We start from the raw sequence: 18,017 nt of genomic DNA on the forward strand, positions 1-18,017 counted from the left end.
AGGCTTCTAGTTTATATAGTAATATTTTTTCTTCCTTACGTGCATAGAGAGAATAAGGGCGAAATCTACATAGAGCAAGTATTGAATAAGTAAAATTTTATTTTAACTTATTTTATTTTGAATTTTGTATGTATTTTAAAAATTAAATCTATTTTAATGCAATAAAATTAGTAAAAATTAAATCAACATAAATTTAGGAAATTCATAAAATATTGCTCCTATGTGGCCTTATTTATTCTAAATTTATAAATAATTTAGGAAAATTTATAGTTGAAAATACAAATTAATTGTAACTAAAATAACTAATTTGCTGCTTAGGGAGCACCGGGTGATGGTTGACGTCGATGGCATGAGTAGGATGGAGTTGATGAATGAAATACTACCATTCATTTAGATGGAGGTGAAGGCAGCTATGTGACGACGAGCAATGGAGCGGAGGCGAATGAGGATAATTTTACCGTCACTGGTGGCGATGGAGATTGAGGCAATTTATGTTGACGAGCGACAGATTTGGAGGTGTTTTGACTGACGGCGAAAACCTATGCTATTGACAATGATACCGCAGGAAAAAGACGAAGAGGTGAGTTAAAAAAGACAAAGATCACACTAACCTCGTCGTCATGTACCCAATGGAGCTAGTAGTATCTTTTCTTCATGTGTCGTGATCCGAATGTCTCTCCATCAATCCTGGGCCCTTGGAACACAAGAATGTACTCAAATGAGATTTTAAATGGGCAAATCACTCCATTAACTGTAATTTGGAATAAAATCCAACTACACTTTTTTTTACAAGGATGGGGAGTTCTATATTATAATATTAGATTCTGGGTGGATAGAGGGAAAGATGGAGCTACCCTCAAAAGTTCAGCCTGAAACTCCTAGATCGTTAGATATCATCATTTTACTTTGGAGCAATCCGCGCCATCCAATTTCATCTCCCGTACATTTTGTGTGTCAGATGCCCAGTGTTGCACACAATTTGAGGTATAAAAATCCAAAAAATCATGTAAATATTTAAATAAATTATATTTCCTTACCGAAAAAATTATTAATATTCAGTTTCATTCTTGATTGTTTCCAAAATTCAAAGGTATGGGAAAAATATTCATGCCTTAAATGATTTTTAAGGGTGAAGAGCACTCCATGTCATTCAAGAACAATGTAAAAACACAAAAATGCTTGTATCTTGTTTCTGATATCTGTCCTAAACTTTGATTCCCAATCCATTTCAAATTGTGTCAAAAACCTATTTTCCATTTTCATTACTTCGTCTATTTAGGTCATCCTCCCTGGTCTTTCTACTTATAGATTTGGAATTTGATTGTTCCACAATTCATTTCCCTATATGTCATGCCTTCTCAAAATTTTATCTGAAAATACATTCCTCTTCCCCTTTAATATTACATTTTATTTGTTTGCTTGAAACTTCAAAAAAACTCTATACATCATAAATATTTATTTCTTTCCAAACAAATCACCTTTAATAGAAAATTATTCATAGAGTTTTGGCGATAATTCCCTCTATTTTGATTGACCCCTTTTTATTCCTATGATTTCTATATTTTGAAAAAAGGAATTTTAGAAATTATATTGCATATGCCTGAACGTCAAGGAACCAATTAATTGACATTAATTACACACCTATTTTTAGGCTACTCATATGAATATAGATACCTTACCCAAAATAAAATACTTAATCCATAAATTCTACATCTGTATCCTAATTACTGACTTGGAACAAAATTGAAAGCTCAATGATTTCCTAATCATTTATACATTTTTTTCTAATATATGAGTATTATAAATCTATCTATGAATTATATAAAAATAATCACAGAAAAACCATTCTATTAGGCTCCCATGTCATGTTTAAGTTCTTTAACATAAATATTATGTGGCCATGAAGTCAATCACACTCCCATGCCATGTTTAAGTTCTTTAACATAAATATTATGTGGCTGATAAGCCGAAAATAAGGGTAAAAACTATGCAATTTTTAGCCCTTGTCGTTGTGGATTTTGGCTTATGCAATAAAATTTATAAGAACTCCACTTAAGACGTATAGTGATAAGTACGAGTGTCGTCCAAGGGAAGCCAGTAAGGAATTCGATTTGGTGATTGTATTGGTCGTTTCACTCTGATTAAACTGAATTTGATCTTCAATGAGGATCAAGTCACCCTAATTAGATGAGAATTTAGAAAGGGTGGTAGAAGAGTTGAGATGAATAGAAGAAATATGGAGCTCTAAATTGGCTTCTTTGATCCTAATAAAAGGATCCAAGAGGTCAATTAGAGAGGTTAAAAGGGAATTTTTAATTTGAGTTTGGTTTGTTTTTGCAACTTTGATAATTCAGCACTGAAATGGGGGTAATTTAATCTCCTAAGAATTAAAACTAATTTTTTTAGAGTTTTTCTTTGGAATGCAGTTGAATGCTTAGTTGAGTCCCTCAAATTCTCCTCTCAATCCTAATCAGGGCTTGTACATGCCGCTCAAGCCAAGCGATTTAGAATTTCATATCAAAACCAAGAAGAAGAAACAAGAAATTGAACTAATCTCATTCAAAACGCACAAATCCAAATACAATCAAGGAAAAAGTACCAGATAACTTGATCCAGGGTGGGACTCCTCTCTGTCTTGCAGCTGTGATAGAGAACCATCAAGAATGAGCTCCCCCTCTCGAAATTTAGCTTTTATACTTAGGTTATATGGTAAAAATCACCATTTTACCCCCGTTTAGTACTTAATATTTATCTATCCATGTAGGCTGGATCTGAATGATCCAACCGTACAGATAGAAAGAGGGGATCAAGACGAACAAATCCATAAAAAGTCATCTCAATCGGACTTCAGGATCAAAAGTTATTAATAAATCAATTTTAAACCAATTTAATCCATTGGATTTAAAATTGATTTATTTATTAGTTTCGTTTTTAAACGCGCAATGACGTGTCGCTCTCTCATTGGCTGGCGCATTTTGAATCCTCCTTTTTGCAGAAACGTCCTTAAAAAGCCTGGAATTGCTTTTGGACGCCGCCCAAAAGTAATTGCGTATATGCCCCTGGCGCACTCTCTCTCCTCCGATTTCTCCTAAAAACATTAAAAATATATATTAAAAATTGCAATAAAACCCTGTAAAATTTTAAATTGGATCTTTACGCCTGCAGTGGCGACCGAGAGCTGTTTTCAGGGTCTTTTGCAACAAAAGTTTGCCAAAAGGCCCTTGAAAGTTCGAAAATAATAAAAATACTTCTTTTTCTATTATAAATATACTTTTTTCCCTTGAAATAAATACATTTCCTCTTCAAATAAATCTCAGAAAAATCCTAAAAATTCGTAAAAAATTCTAGAAAATTCTAGAAAATTCACTGATTCATTCCCATGCTGATAAATGTCGAAATAAAATATTAAATATGCCATTTTCATTCAAAAATAATTATTTCGAGCTTCAATAAATCCTTTAAAATTCATAGAATTAACAGAAAATTAGGGAAAAATCAGAAATCACTAGAAAACACTATTTTCATGTAAATATATGATAACAACCCCATTTTAAGCTCTTTAAATGCATAAAATCATGCTAATAACATGAAATAAAGACATAAATTAGGGTGTTATCAGTGGCCATGAAGGCAATCACACTCCCATGTCATGTTTAAGTTCTTTAAAGTAAATATTTGTTCATTATTATTATCGTGTGATGTCTAGAATGGAATTCCAGAATAATTAAAATGACCTAGTAAACTATGATAAGATCATTGTATAGCAATCATTGTCTTTAAACAGATACTATAAATATTCATATTAGAATGATACTTGAGATGTATGCAAAACCATGTAGAAGGAATATCAATAGAATACCCTACTTATATGATAAGTATGACTAATATTTTTGCCATTAGTGATGGATATTATGTGGCCTTCAAGCTAAATCACACCACCATGTTTTATTTAAGTTAATTAAATAAAATATGATGTTCATTATTATTCTAGTATGATGTTTATAATGAAGTCCATGAATACGTGCAATGACCTAGTGAATTATTATGAGATCATAATACAGTGATCACTGGTATTTAAACATGTATTTTAAATATTTATACTCAATGGATAATCAAGATGGACATCGAATTATTCATATAGAATAGCACTAGCAGATCCTACTTATACAATAAGCATAGCTGATCACGTGGCTGTTAGTGTGGCGACACTAAGGACAAATAGCATGTGCTCTTTGGAGAAAGAGTTCACTGAATTGATCCGTACGAATCCCTGAATGGTATTATACCTAAACGTCAATCAGGTTGATTCAAGTCACGGTTGAATAAGACGCCAAGGACATCTCGTGAGTGGATGACTACATTTTGACTATGACTTACAAGCCTCTAATCATGGGATTCAAATAAGTTATATATCTGATGTAGTAAGAAGCTTACGGAGATGATTGAGTGGTCAAGACGGGATCATCCGCCCACAATACGAGATGGCAACTTAACCAATCGGTCAGGTTAAATCGTGAAGTAAATATGTTATAGTGCATTCCATATTTTTGTCAATGTTTGTTAATATGTTATAGTGCATTTGTGATTCTTATAATGAAGTCTGTGGATACATTATCCAAGCTAGTAAATTATGATGAAATCATAATACAAAAATCACTAGTCTTTAAGCTTTTGTTCTGAATATTCCTATTCAACCCGATACTTAAGAAGGACATTGATCTATCAAAATTCATGCTTGCAATTTCACATTTTTGAAGAATAAAATATGTCTATATAATGGGATTAATATAAATTTTTCATGATATAGGATAAAAAAATTTCATTTCATGCATCTATTCATATATTATGTAATTTCCCTATTTTTAATGAATTTATCATGAATATGATATAATAAATAATTCGTTGATAAAGTGGAAGGAAAAAAATAAAAAAATGTATAAAAAATAAATATAAAAATATAATTGCGGCCCCCTAAGGAGCTGCCAAGGTCCAAAACAGCAAGCACAATTCCAGCCCCAGCCCCCATGGCAGTGCATCATATACACACCAAGTTGCAGCCAATACGAGAGCACATAAGGTAAGTCTTCCTCTCTTTCTTATATTTTGAAAGTCATAGTGTTACAAAATTTATATACTGCTGAAGGATTCTAAATCCTTCCATATGGGATTAACTAGATTAATTTTTAGAGAGGATCGGGCCAGGCCAGGGCTGTTTGGTAAGCCTTCACCGGGCCCACAGGCAGCCGTATGCACAAAATCATATATAAAAATCAATAGGGCTAAGCACGGCCTGGGCCCAAGCCCATGTCAGCATGGGCTTTTCTTATACTCAATGTTTTAATCTTGACCGTTGAGCTTCATTATGAAGATCGAACGGTCAATATGTTTTTCCATATTTTTAATATGTTTTTCTCTTTATTTTTAGGTGATGAGTTGGCAGCGGGTGATGACGCGGACGAATCAGAACACACCACTTGGGAAGAAGTGTTGACTGGATATGTTGACTGTGTGTGGACCATAAACTTACAGGGGTCCACGGCTACGATTTAATCGTAGCTGTTGAATCCCCAAAACATGGATCAAATGGTTCAAAGGTGAGGACGGCTTCTTCAACCTCTAGCTGTCATCTCCATTGAAGGGGACATCATTCCTACAATGAGAAGGCGGATCTCTTCCAAATAACCACTAGAGAGGAAGGGGAGATGGTTCCATATTGGTCAGGAAGGTCCTTGGACCAATCTTGACCTATAAAAGGCCCTGTAACTTGCCGGAAACATCATCCACAATACCATTTTTGAACTCAATTTTCAGAACAAATCGGAGATAAAAAATCCTTAAATCCATTTTGAAGCTTCTTGGAACTCTTGGTCAAGACGAGTGATAGCTTATTGACCTGAAAAGAGAAAATACGAAGTTGAGAAAAAAATAAAGGATTGATGACGTACCCGAAAGAAGACTACGCCGGATGAGGATCTGAAGTCGTGGGTGACCCCCAAACGGCGAGGAATTTAGGTAAGTAATCAAATTTTAGATAGTATTACTTTATATATTATAGAATATCAAACAAAATATAGGATTCTTCCTCAATCCAATTCATCAAAATCACACAATTTCATTATTTAAAAAACACATCCCTTCTAAGCATTTCAATGAACAATTCATCTGAAAATTTTTAAATGAATTCTTAAATCAATATTTTTTATAATTCTAAACTAAATTAAAAATCCAAAACATACCTGGCAACAAAAGAAAGCTATAAATAAAATATTTTGTTTCCTGGGTATAAAAACACGAAAAAATCATCCTCCTTCTGCTCAAAAGACCCCTTATATCCACTCTTCTTCATCTAGGCATTTAATCAAACACCTCATATTCAAGCGTGGACTCTGCGTTTTCCAATATCATTCGATTTCTAAAAATTCTAATAAACTTACCTAAATTCACCGATTAACATTTACTTTTGATATATAAATTTTGACCTTCACATAAAATGGCTAGAGTAAATTCTTAAATTCATTCTCTGTAGTATTGTCATTCTTAAATCCCTTCCCTCTACTACTTTACTCATCAGCTAATTCCAATTCTAAGCACCAATTCCTCCGGAGACGACCTTACTCCTAACTATACATTTCTGAGTAAGATTACTAATTCATAAATTTTATTTGACTGAAGTGAAAATAATAACAAGGACAAATTAACACCTCATTTTTGTTGTATCGGGCATCAAAGTATCTAGATAGAATAACACTATCTAGTCTCACTCATATAATGAGTACATACAGTCCCGTAGCCATTAGTGTGGAGACACTAAGGGTATCTAATGTGTGCTCTTTTTTGGAAAGAGTTCACTAAATTGATTTGTACGAATCCCTAAATGGTATTATACCAAACTCTCAATCAGGTTGATTCACAGCACGGTTAAGTGGTCCTTAGACCTGAGACATCAATGACATCTTGTGGATGGAAGATTGTATTTTGACTATGACCTATGAGTTAATAATCATGGAATTCTAAATAATCTTAGTTCAAGTGCATCAAGAAGTCCATGAAGATGATTGAGTGGCCAATATGGGATCATCTACCCTTGGCATAAGAGGAAGACGATGCGCTGAAGTCCTTGGTCAAGGTATTAGAATAGTAAGGAAGAGTTTTACGATAACTTTAGAACTCATCAGTATCACGTTGGATGACTGATTAAGGTTTGACATTTGATCATACCATAAGTCATCCTAGGGGTGTCAAGTGGATGAAGGACTATACGTACATGGTAATCGATGGCAAACAGGTTCCATGAGTGAGTTGATACACACTCTTTTGTATGTTCTAGAGAATGTGTAGCTTGGCACCCAACGGGTTGGAGACTCAACTTATCAGGGCCAAAATTTTTCAGGGCTCTTTCCAGTCTTCTCCCTTACCCCCTTAGCTCTTCTCCATTCCTAATGCAATCACGGTAACATAATGACGATGATGGAGGGTGAACAAAGCTCATCAAGGTGAAGGAGGGGATTCGACATACCACAAATCATTCGGATACATGTAGGGGCTTCACACATGAGAAGCTCAACACATCTCACTCCAAAATCTAAGAAATGATGATGATGGAAGTATTGATCATTTTCTTCCTAGGTGATTCAATTAATCATTTCTTATGTCCATTCTATTCTGCTTTGCAAGCCTTCCGCTATAGGAATCATTTTGTTTCATCCAGATCAAGGCCATATAACCAAAAAAATTCCTTGATTAATTAATCTACATGTGATATAGTTTATTAATAAAGGTCATTGCACCATTGAAGTTATTAAATAGACTAACACACGGGCTTAGAGGATCACATGCACAAGATTTTTGGATTTTGGTGGATATAATTGAAGTTTGAGTATTTTCATGAAATATTTTCCGAGATGGAGACTTTTGTGAAAATTTTGATGGGAGTTTTATTAATTTTTTCAGAAAGTATTAATCAAGTGGGATACCTCATTGAATATGCATTCAAGAAATTAGAAGATCCTCATTTAATACGATTCTAATGGAGAATGGATGGAGAGGAAATCAAAATTTTGGGTGCCTAGTTTGAAAAAAGAAGAGATCTAGTATTCTAAATATTATAGGAATACGTCTAGAGGCCAACAACATTTAAAATGATTATTCAAGGAACTCTGAAATCATGGATTCAATCCATGCAAATGTGATGTTTTTTTTATTTTATATGTTTTTGATCTACAAGAATGTATTATATTTGATATTTTGCATGCAATCAATTTTTGGATTATTAATGATCAATTTAAGTTTATCTTCCCACATCAAAAAGATCATTTGCCTCTAGTGTATCATTCTATTTCATGCCTCTAGTGGTCCCAAGCCTTTATTGGCCAACCTAGTTATTATCTATACCAACATATATGAGTCTATTTTGATTGTCTCATGGAATCTTAATATCTTAAGTTACCGTACACATACTCTCCCATGCGCATGACTCTCTTATAATGATTTAGAGAATAGTAAATTTGCTATTAGAAAACATCAATAATAGCTAGTATGATGTAACACCAAGGGGCGTGATCGAATGGCTCGTGTCACAACACAGGCGATGTATCACAAATCATGCTTGAAAATCAACATTTTTTTCAGGGTTTATGAAGGCATATAATGAAATGAACATGCATTTTTATGTTAAATTCCATTTTTATGCAATTATTCATTCATTATGTAAATTGCCTTATTTTTAATGAGTTTTTGCATTACTAAAAAAATTATGAAACTCATTGATATAGTAGGAAAAAAGAAGAATCCAATATATAGAATAAATTAATATGTCTAGAAAATAAAGAAAATAATAATAATAATAAAAGGGGCTCCTACGAGCCGCCAAGGTGCATCGGCAAGGCCGCACCACAGGGACCACTGCAGCCACAGCCAAGGCCGCAGTCGCAAGCAATACCCACCGGTGCAGCCAAGGGCCAGCCCCTCAAAGCGGCTCCAAGGTAACAACAACCCGCGCCCAAGGTGAGTCAATGTTCCTTTCAATTCATTTCCATATTCGTTTCAGACTTCATATACCGCTTGCAATTTCTAAAAATGTCAATATGGGATTAATAGGAATAGATATTCTATAAAACTATGGGCCGGGCCGGGTAAATAAAAGAAGAACGAATGAGCCCCCGGGCCACCGTTATGAATGAAAATCATAAAGGGGCATACATGTGGGCTTTGCGCGGCCTACGCCCAAGCTCGAGTCAAAACGGGCTTTTCATAAGTCGGGCAGTATAATCTCGACCATTCATCTTCTTTAAGAAGATTGAACAGTCAAGATCATTTCATATTATTCCTTTCTTTTCTTATATTTTCAGGCAACAACTCTGTGTGGAGCGCCAACGTGGACAAATCAGGCACCGACATGTGGACGGCTGGAGCTGACGAGGATGCTGCTGACTAGGAGAGGACTATCGAACTTAAAGGGATCCACAGCTCCTATTTAATCGTACCCGTTGAATCTACAACGCTTGGATCTAATGGTATAGGGGCATCACCGACATTTTCCTCCTCCCGTCGCCGTCTCCATCACCGGAGTCGTTAATCTGGCAAAGAGAAGACATATTTCTGCCGATTCGTCGGCGGAGACGATGGCGGAATGGTCCCATACCGATCAAGAAGGTCATTAGACCGTTCCTAACCTATAAAACCGCTGTAAATTGCCGGAAAAAGTATCTCTACGTCACCGAATTCGAATCCATCTTTTTGCAATAAAATTTTGGGGGAAGATCCTCGTTCTCTTTCCCTTTCTCTTGATTCTCTCTGCCAACAGGTGTGACATGCCCGTGACCTAAAGGGAGAAGAATAAGAGAGGGTTAGAAGAGAAGAGAAAGTGAAATGCTTACCTGAAGGACAACGTCGCCGGAGTGGGGTCAGGAGTCGTCGGCGACCTCCACCTGCTGCAGAATCCAATTTTCCTTCTCATTTCTCTTGGTTCTCTCGGTCAATGGTGATGATAGAGCCTTGATGTGAAGGGAGATCTGTGAGAGAAGTGAGAAAAGAGGGGGAAGAATTCGTGTGCCAAACCAGGAAGACGACGACGCCAAGCATGGAGATATGAAGCCTACGGTGATCATCCACTCGACGACATAGTCTGATAAGTCATGAATTAAATTCATTTAAGTCTTCTCTTGATCGAAAAAAATATATTAAAAAGAATCAATCAAAAATATTATCAAAATCGTTTTTGTTCATTCGAGCATTTCTTCAAACAGTAAACCTGCATATCTTTCTCCACAAACTTTTAACAAATTTTAAACAAATTTTCTTAATGACTATCATCCAAATAAAAATCATTAAAAATAATGAGTAAAATATAGGAAGTAAAACTTTCTATTTTACTTATCCCCTAAATAAAATACCTTAAAAATTGATTTCGTTTCTTATAAAAATACCCTGTAAATCCATTTTCTTCTCTTAGGCATCTTATCAAACACGTTTTCTTCAATATTTGACCCTGAATTTTTTCCCTATAAATTGACTCATAACAATTCCCTAAAAATTCCTTAAAATCACTAATCGACCTCTACTACCTTTATATAGAATTTGAGATCAAAAAAAAATCTATAGGTTCAACTCCCTTCATAAAATTAAATACAAGCTTATTTACTTCTATTAATAATTTCTCCAGACGCCTAGAGGTGTGTGATATCTACACTAAGCGCTACCCTCATTTTAACCACCCCTTGCTTATTAACACTTCTTAAGTATATTCTCATATTCTACTTAGTTATCTTCAGAAAATTCATCTCACTTTCCTATCTAGTATTCATATATTAATAATCACATAAAATCCCTATTAGTATTATCATTATAAAATCACTTCTCTCTAGTCCCCAACTCATTAGTTAATTTCAACTGTAAGAGTCAATCCCTATGGAGACGACCGTACTCACAACTATACATTTCTGATTAAGTTTACAAATTAAAATCTATTTTGATTGAAGCAAAAATAATAACAACGACAAATTAACACCCCTATTTTTGCTCTATCAACAGGATAAAGGTGATAGGCCGTGATGCAAACGTGGATGGATGGTGCAAAAGTTTTAAACCCAACGAGAAGCATGATGGAACCTACTCATCCAGGATGATAGTACAGGTAAACGGCATGAGGGGTCATGGCACAGGCAGGCTACCATTGACCCGGGTGATTAACTCGAAGGCCGACGGGATGGGGAACAATCACTATCCATGAGTGTCCCGATGTCGCCAAGAGCGATGCAGATCCGTCACTGAAAGAATAAAATCCCTAACTTGCACGTCGGTGGCTAATCCTAAGATATGAAAACTCTGGGCAGCGAAACAGATGAGGACAACATTGAGGGACATAATAATACTAGAAAAGAGGGGAAGAGGAAGTGACCTAAGGGCTCGGCCCAGAAGCTCAGGCGGGTTGTGTCTGTCACAGACCGACAACAGGGCCCGGGGCAGGAGAAATCTTGGCGCGACCGGGAACGGTGTGGTGGGTCGATCGACATGATAGGGCGTCGAGTGGAGAATGCCGGGGCGTGGGGGGGGGCCCGCAAAGGCGTGCCACCGGCAATGGCCGGACGTACTGGTCGACAGTAGCTTGAGGTCTGAGGTGCAAGTCAAGGGTGCCGATGGTGCAACTCGGTAGCGGCATGCAGTGAAGGGCCATGGCGGCTAGGTGGCAGCAGCGACCGGCAACAGTACGGCTTCAAAAAAGATTTAACCTACAAAAATAAATGGGAAAACTCCTCCATTAGGGAGGGGGAAGATGGAGACCCCCAGGGAACAACAACATAGGGTTTTATTTTCTTTCTTCCAAAAGAGTCTCCAAGTTTCATTGTATGATCACCCTCCCCCTTATATACTAAGGGGGAGGTGCGGGTGCCCTAATGGGCCACCTTAGGGGAGGGGTTCAAGCAAGGACTCTCCCCTAAGGGTCAAAACAAAACCAAAACCAAAATCAACAAAATGACGATCCTGGGGAGGCCCGTATAGAGGCAGGGAGGGCCTCCCTGTAGTGAAAAGAAATGATACATGTATGAAATAAAATGACGATGCACAAAATAAATGACGATAGGAAGCTTTCGTCAAACCTGATATTGAAAGCTTGGGTTATTCACGTCAGCTTGGGCTCTGTGACGCAGTTGTTGACGAGTATGGACTTGATCTTCCGAATGGTCCTCCATCATCGTACTAATACGTTGGAAAATCATTAGATAACTCTTCTCTGATATTCGCCTACCTTGGTCAAAGACTTTATCACATCATCTCACCTTATACCAAGGGCAACCAATTTGAGCTATACCACTCAGTTATCTTTGTAAACTTTTTAGATGCACCAAAAATAATATGATTTGGAATTCCATGAATAAAAACTCATAGGTCATTTTTAAAGCAGATACACTGATGAATTAGGGTAAATTTTTCATTAAAGTTTACTAAGTTATTTAATAATTTATAGTATTACTTACAAGCATAAAACAAGTATGGTCCAATCCATAGAGAGCCTTAATGAGATAGTGAATTTTAAGTTAATTTATAGGTTTTAGAAATATATATATATGTTCATATTTAAGAATTAAATCTAGTTTAAAAATAATTTTAAAAATTCTACAATGATGAGGAAATAATTTTCTTACTGAAAATATTTTCTTCTAAATTTATAGAATAACTTTGAGAATTTAAGTGGAATTTATTGCAAGAAATAATTATTAACTTATAAAGAGGGATACATGAGTGTTGATAAAAAAATAAGTAAAATTTTGAAATAACATAGAGAATTCTCAAAAAATGAATCGTGGACTATACTAAAGATTACAAAATTATAGTAACAGAAACAAAGTTTAATTAAAATTAACTATGAAGCATATGGGGATCATAGATTGACAAAAGGGTTAGAACTTATCCCTAGAGAGTGGGCATGGTTAAACCTTGCATACATTCATCGTATTAGCTATGTGAAATAGTCAAGACTAAAATGGAGTATTGTCTCTGATGTAAGGTTTGATGAGCTCAGATTATCAAGTTATTGACAAACCTGAACAAGGCATGCGTACATATCATTTTAAAAATTTCATACACATTGAAAGCATACTTGTATCCATAAAGTCCAATTATTCTTTTCTCGTACATTTTAATAATAAGATGTTTGTATTTTAACGTTTGGTAGAATAATGATATCTCTCATGTAATTGATCTATTTATGACAAATGATGTGTAATAAGTGATGAGAGCAAATCGTGCGGTCTTTTTAACACACAATTTGTCTATCAAAACTTAATTTGAACTCAATCAAATTATAAAATTGAGTACGATGATGATTATAGGCCGAATGCACATAGAGCTAAGGTTGACTTTAAACAGGTTGGCTCTGTTGGGGTCTTGTGCATTGATTGAAATGTAGAAAACATTTTTTTTCTATGCAATGAAAGTTGTGCTCTAGTAAAGGTAGATCTCTAAAATATCATACATTATATGTGGCGTGTGGTGAACTTGTTCCACCCTTGACTTGCTCCCTATGAGCTTGTTCTAAAGCCATTCACATGTACAACCTTTCGAAGTATCCACATGATCAAGTTGCTCTTGGATCTCCACTTATTCTTCTTCTTCAACTCTTGAAGTTATTGTAGATCGTGTCCCCATGAAGGCTCTCTTCTTATATGTGTTTGAGTAAAAGAATAAAGGGAGGGGGCAGCTCTGGCTGGCTTGGGTGCCTAAAAAGGGTGCCCCCCTATTTATATTTTACACAAGATTTTATCATAAAAATCCATTATGTAAAATATATTGACTAATCCCTATGATCTTATGTGTGTGACCCTATAGACCCATATATCGTTCTAGTTAATAACTTTAGTGCCCGAAGAACATTTGTTAGTCAACCTTTTTTATTATTATTGGCAAAAAACACAGTGCCGAGTACGGCCAACCCTAGGGTTGCGCCCGTAGTCCGATCCATCCGTGCCCTGGACGCCACCCATGGGGTTTTTATTTATAAAGTGTAGTGCTTTTCAATGTTTATAGGCGTGGAACGAGTATATATATCCCAATTACACTCGGATCCCACTCGTCCACGCCCATATTTAGGGAAAAGAAAAGGATACATGAGTGATACCTCGCAGACGCTCGGGGAAGTGTGTTCACCGTCGTCCCTCTGGAGCTGCTCCACGATGTCGATGTAGTGCCTGGTGACGCTCTAGTCAGGTTGTGTCCTCTCCGTCATCAAGTGTGTTCAAGGTAGGGCCCGGTGATGCTGTAGGCGAGGCGGGCGCTATCCACGCCTCGAACGCCAGCACTCCACACAATCCTCCAATCCCATAGGCCTGGCTCCGCGAGGAGGCGTCGTGTGCGGAGGGAGGGCATGCCAAGACGGTCGAGGCGATGGCATCCTCGGGCCGTCGGGGGAAGCGCCTGCCAAGAATGGAAAAGAGAGGAGGGGGTGCGAGCATGTACCGCGTGGTTGGCGAGGGCATCGGCTGTCTGGTTGCCCTCTCTCAGCTGATGATGAAAGCACGCTATGCGCAAGCGGCACCGTATGATGTCTTTCCAGGCGCGATGTAGTCGCCATTGGGAGCATGTGCCTAAACGAAGCATGTCAACCAATATCTGTGAGTCCAATTCCACGATGATATTATGAAGGTTTCGTTCATCGCAAAGGAGTAGACCATCACGTATCGTCATAGCCTCGGCTACTGTATTAGTTTGTATGCCATAAAAAGAAGAGAAGGAAAATAGTAAACTCCCTGTGTGGTCTCGGAGGATACCTCCTCCCCCGTCTGACCCCGGGTTCCCTTTCGCCGCACCATCCACATTCAGTTTGAGAAAGGCTATTGGCGGTGGGAGCCAATAAACAACTCGATACTGGATGCGGGTGGCGGCGGGGGTCACCGAGATGCCAAAGGAGCGGAGGAGCTCGAACGCGAGCGCAGATAGGCCAACTCGGGAGGGGAGTAGAGGATGAATGCGCCGAAGCCACAGCTGAACTCGACGCATGATGTCCACAACGCGCATGGGTGTACCTGCAAAACGAGAAGAATTTCGCCCTTTCCAAATCTCCCATAGAAGATAAGCTATGGTGATGGGGAGGATGGGGCTCCGTGCAGAGCGAGTTGGCGAGAGGATAAACTTGCCAAAACACTCAGACGGGGTCAGAGGACGAAGGCACTCGGTGATGAGACGCCAGCATTCCACTACCATCTCGTTGTGGAAGAAAATGTGGTCTATCGTCTCCGTGTGCGGGAGGGTGGGACAGCAATGGCAGTGTGAAGTAAGAGAATAGCCTATCCGAGTCACTCGGTCGTCAGTCGGTAGGCCTCGGTGTAGAAGTCTCTAAAGGAAAAAGGAGACACGCGTAGGGATCGCCGGATGCCAGATGCGCCGACCCCAGTGCTGTGGGGGAGATTTCACACGGAAATGCTCCCAAGAGAAACGTCACGTGTAGGCTCCATGGGATGTGAGTGTCCAGATGGCACGATCAGAACTAGAGTCGAGGGGCATAGACTGGACCTCGGATAGGGTATCCAAGGGGAGGCAGTGCTGCTCCCATAGGTGTGGTGTGTTGCCTCTGAGCAATTGGGTCACAGTGAGTCGCACGCGTTGCAGTACGAACTAAGGATGACAAGCGAGTGGCACATCAGCATGCCAAGTATCGTACCACGCGCTAATGTCTCCTCGGCTGATATGCCAATGTGTGACGTGAATCATCTCAAGCCAGTGGTGCTGCCACGTCCGCCATCGCTTCAGGCCCCGAATATCAAGCTCGCGATGGGCCCATTCTCCATGTTTGGCTAAGATGAAACTCCCCAATGGGGAGTGAGTGGTACGCATATGCCATACAAGTTTCTTTTGAAGCATGTCCTGGACATCTAAGAGGCGTCTGATCCCTAGACCCCCTTCAACCGTCGGCCGACACACTTTCTCCCAAGAAACCCAATGATGACGCCTCTCTCCCTCGAGGTGACCAGACCATAAGAAGCGCGCGCATAGTCGTTCCACAGATCGGAGAACCGTAAGAGATAGTGAGTGGACCGCCATAGTGTGTAGCGGGATACTCATGAGGACATGCCGTATAAGTTGGATGCGGCCTCTTGGGGATAGGAAACAAAGTTTCCATCCCTCTAATTTCTTTCTGAGCTTGCCTAGCACGACATCAAAGTAATGATGTGAGTAGGGCCAAAAAAGATAGGGCATCCAAGGTAGTCGAACAGAAGGTGTCCTCATGAGTATCGTGTGTAATGCTGGATGATCTCACAGCGCTTCATAGTGGTGAAGGGGCCCACAATAAAGCTGCTCTTCGAGGCGTTGACGAGCTGGCCTAAGGCTTGCTCGTACGCCATGAAGACACTCATAAATTCCTTAATGGATTTTTTAGATCCATTAAGGAACAAGATGGCATCATCAGCAAATAAGGAGTGCGAGAGAATCGGGCAACCCCTCTTCGTAAAGTACGGTTGGATGAGGCCTTGGTTGATCGCCCGTGTGAGCGATCGACTGAAGACCTCCTCCATCAAGATAAAGAGGGTAGGTGAAATAGGACCACCTTGCCTGAGCCACCGCGTAGCCGTGAAAAAGCCAGTGGAATTTCCATCCATCAAGAGGGAGAAATGATTCTCCCTAATGCAAGCATCGACGAGTGCAATGAACGCATCCGCGAAACCGAAGCGTTGTAACACTTCGAGGAGGAAATTCCACTCAACTCGATCAAAGGCCTTCTCCATATCTAGCTTGATGATGACATTGGAGCCCCGGATACGAGTGTCTATGGACTGGGCTAGCTCGTGCACTAGTGTGATACTATCATGGATCTGTCTACCCTTGACAAAACCACACTGCTCTGGCGAGATAAGTCTATCAAGGCAGCATCCTAGTCATTTTGTAATGATCTTAGATGCAACTTTATAGCAAACATTACAAAGACTGATGGGGCGAAAGTCTCGGAAGGTAGTTGGAGTGTCCACTTTTGGAATGAGCGCTAAAAAAGTGGATTTCCAACTTCATGCGACTACTTTACTCCTGAACACCTCCTTGATAGCTAGCACCAAGTCAGTCCCTACAATGTCCCAGCACGCTGTATAAAATTCTGCAGTGAATCCATCCGGTCCTGGGGCTTTGTTACGGCCTAAGGAAAAAACTACCTCTTTGATCTCCGCTCGGGTCGAAAGGGCTAGCAAAAGTGCATTGTCTTGGCTGGTCACCAAGGAAGGGATGGAGGAAAGAAGGTCCTCTCTCATAATAGTAGGCTGTGAAGAGAGGAGTGAGTGATAGTACTCCACTCCTGCGGCTGCCAGTTGGTCAGGATCCTGACTATACGTCTCCAATAGGGTCGTATAGTTCGGGCGCGCTCTGTGACAGATCGAGGCGTGAAAGAAACGTGTGTTTCTATCACCCTCTCGCAACCATTGGATACGTGACTTCTGGAGATAAAATATCTCCTGTCGTCGCATGGCATCCTCAAGCTGCTCTCTGAGACGGAGCTGGCGCTCTCCCATGTCATCTGTCCAGCACTCCTATAGGTGGCGGTCGACATTAGCTAATTTCTTTTTAAGTTCTTCGACCGGTGAATGGACGTCGCCAAAGACGTGACGGTTCCACCGTTTGAGGTGGAGCTTGAGGTTCCTCAGGTGATAACTGAAGTTCTCCATAGGGGATGTAGAAATCGATCCATGCCAATGGCTACGTACATAGCTATGGAAATCACCATGTTCTAACCACATGGATTGGAAGCGAAAGGGGGGACGCCGGACCTGATGACTCGACTCTTGGAGAAGGAGGATCGGTGTATGGTCCGAGTAAAGTCTCGGGAGGATCTCTACTGTGAGGGTGCAATGCATCAATGCGGTACTATTAGTAAAACATCGATCAAGCCGTTCGTATATACGTGCGTCCGCTTGACGTTCATTGCACCAAGTCCACTTCTCCCCTATGGTCGGCGGTTCCACTAATGAAGTATCCAAGGTGGGCGGCCCCCTTGGTGCTCGTTGATGTCCCGTATGCAGTTGAAGTCTCCGGCTATAAGCCAA

This window comes from Wolffia australiana, chromosome 10 (assembly GCF_029677425.1).
Source record: "Wolffia australiana isolate 7733 chromosome 10, ASM2967742v1".
NCBI lineage: Eukaryota > Viridiplantae > Streptophyta > Magnoliopsida > Alismatales > Araceae > Wolffia > Wolffia australiana.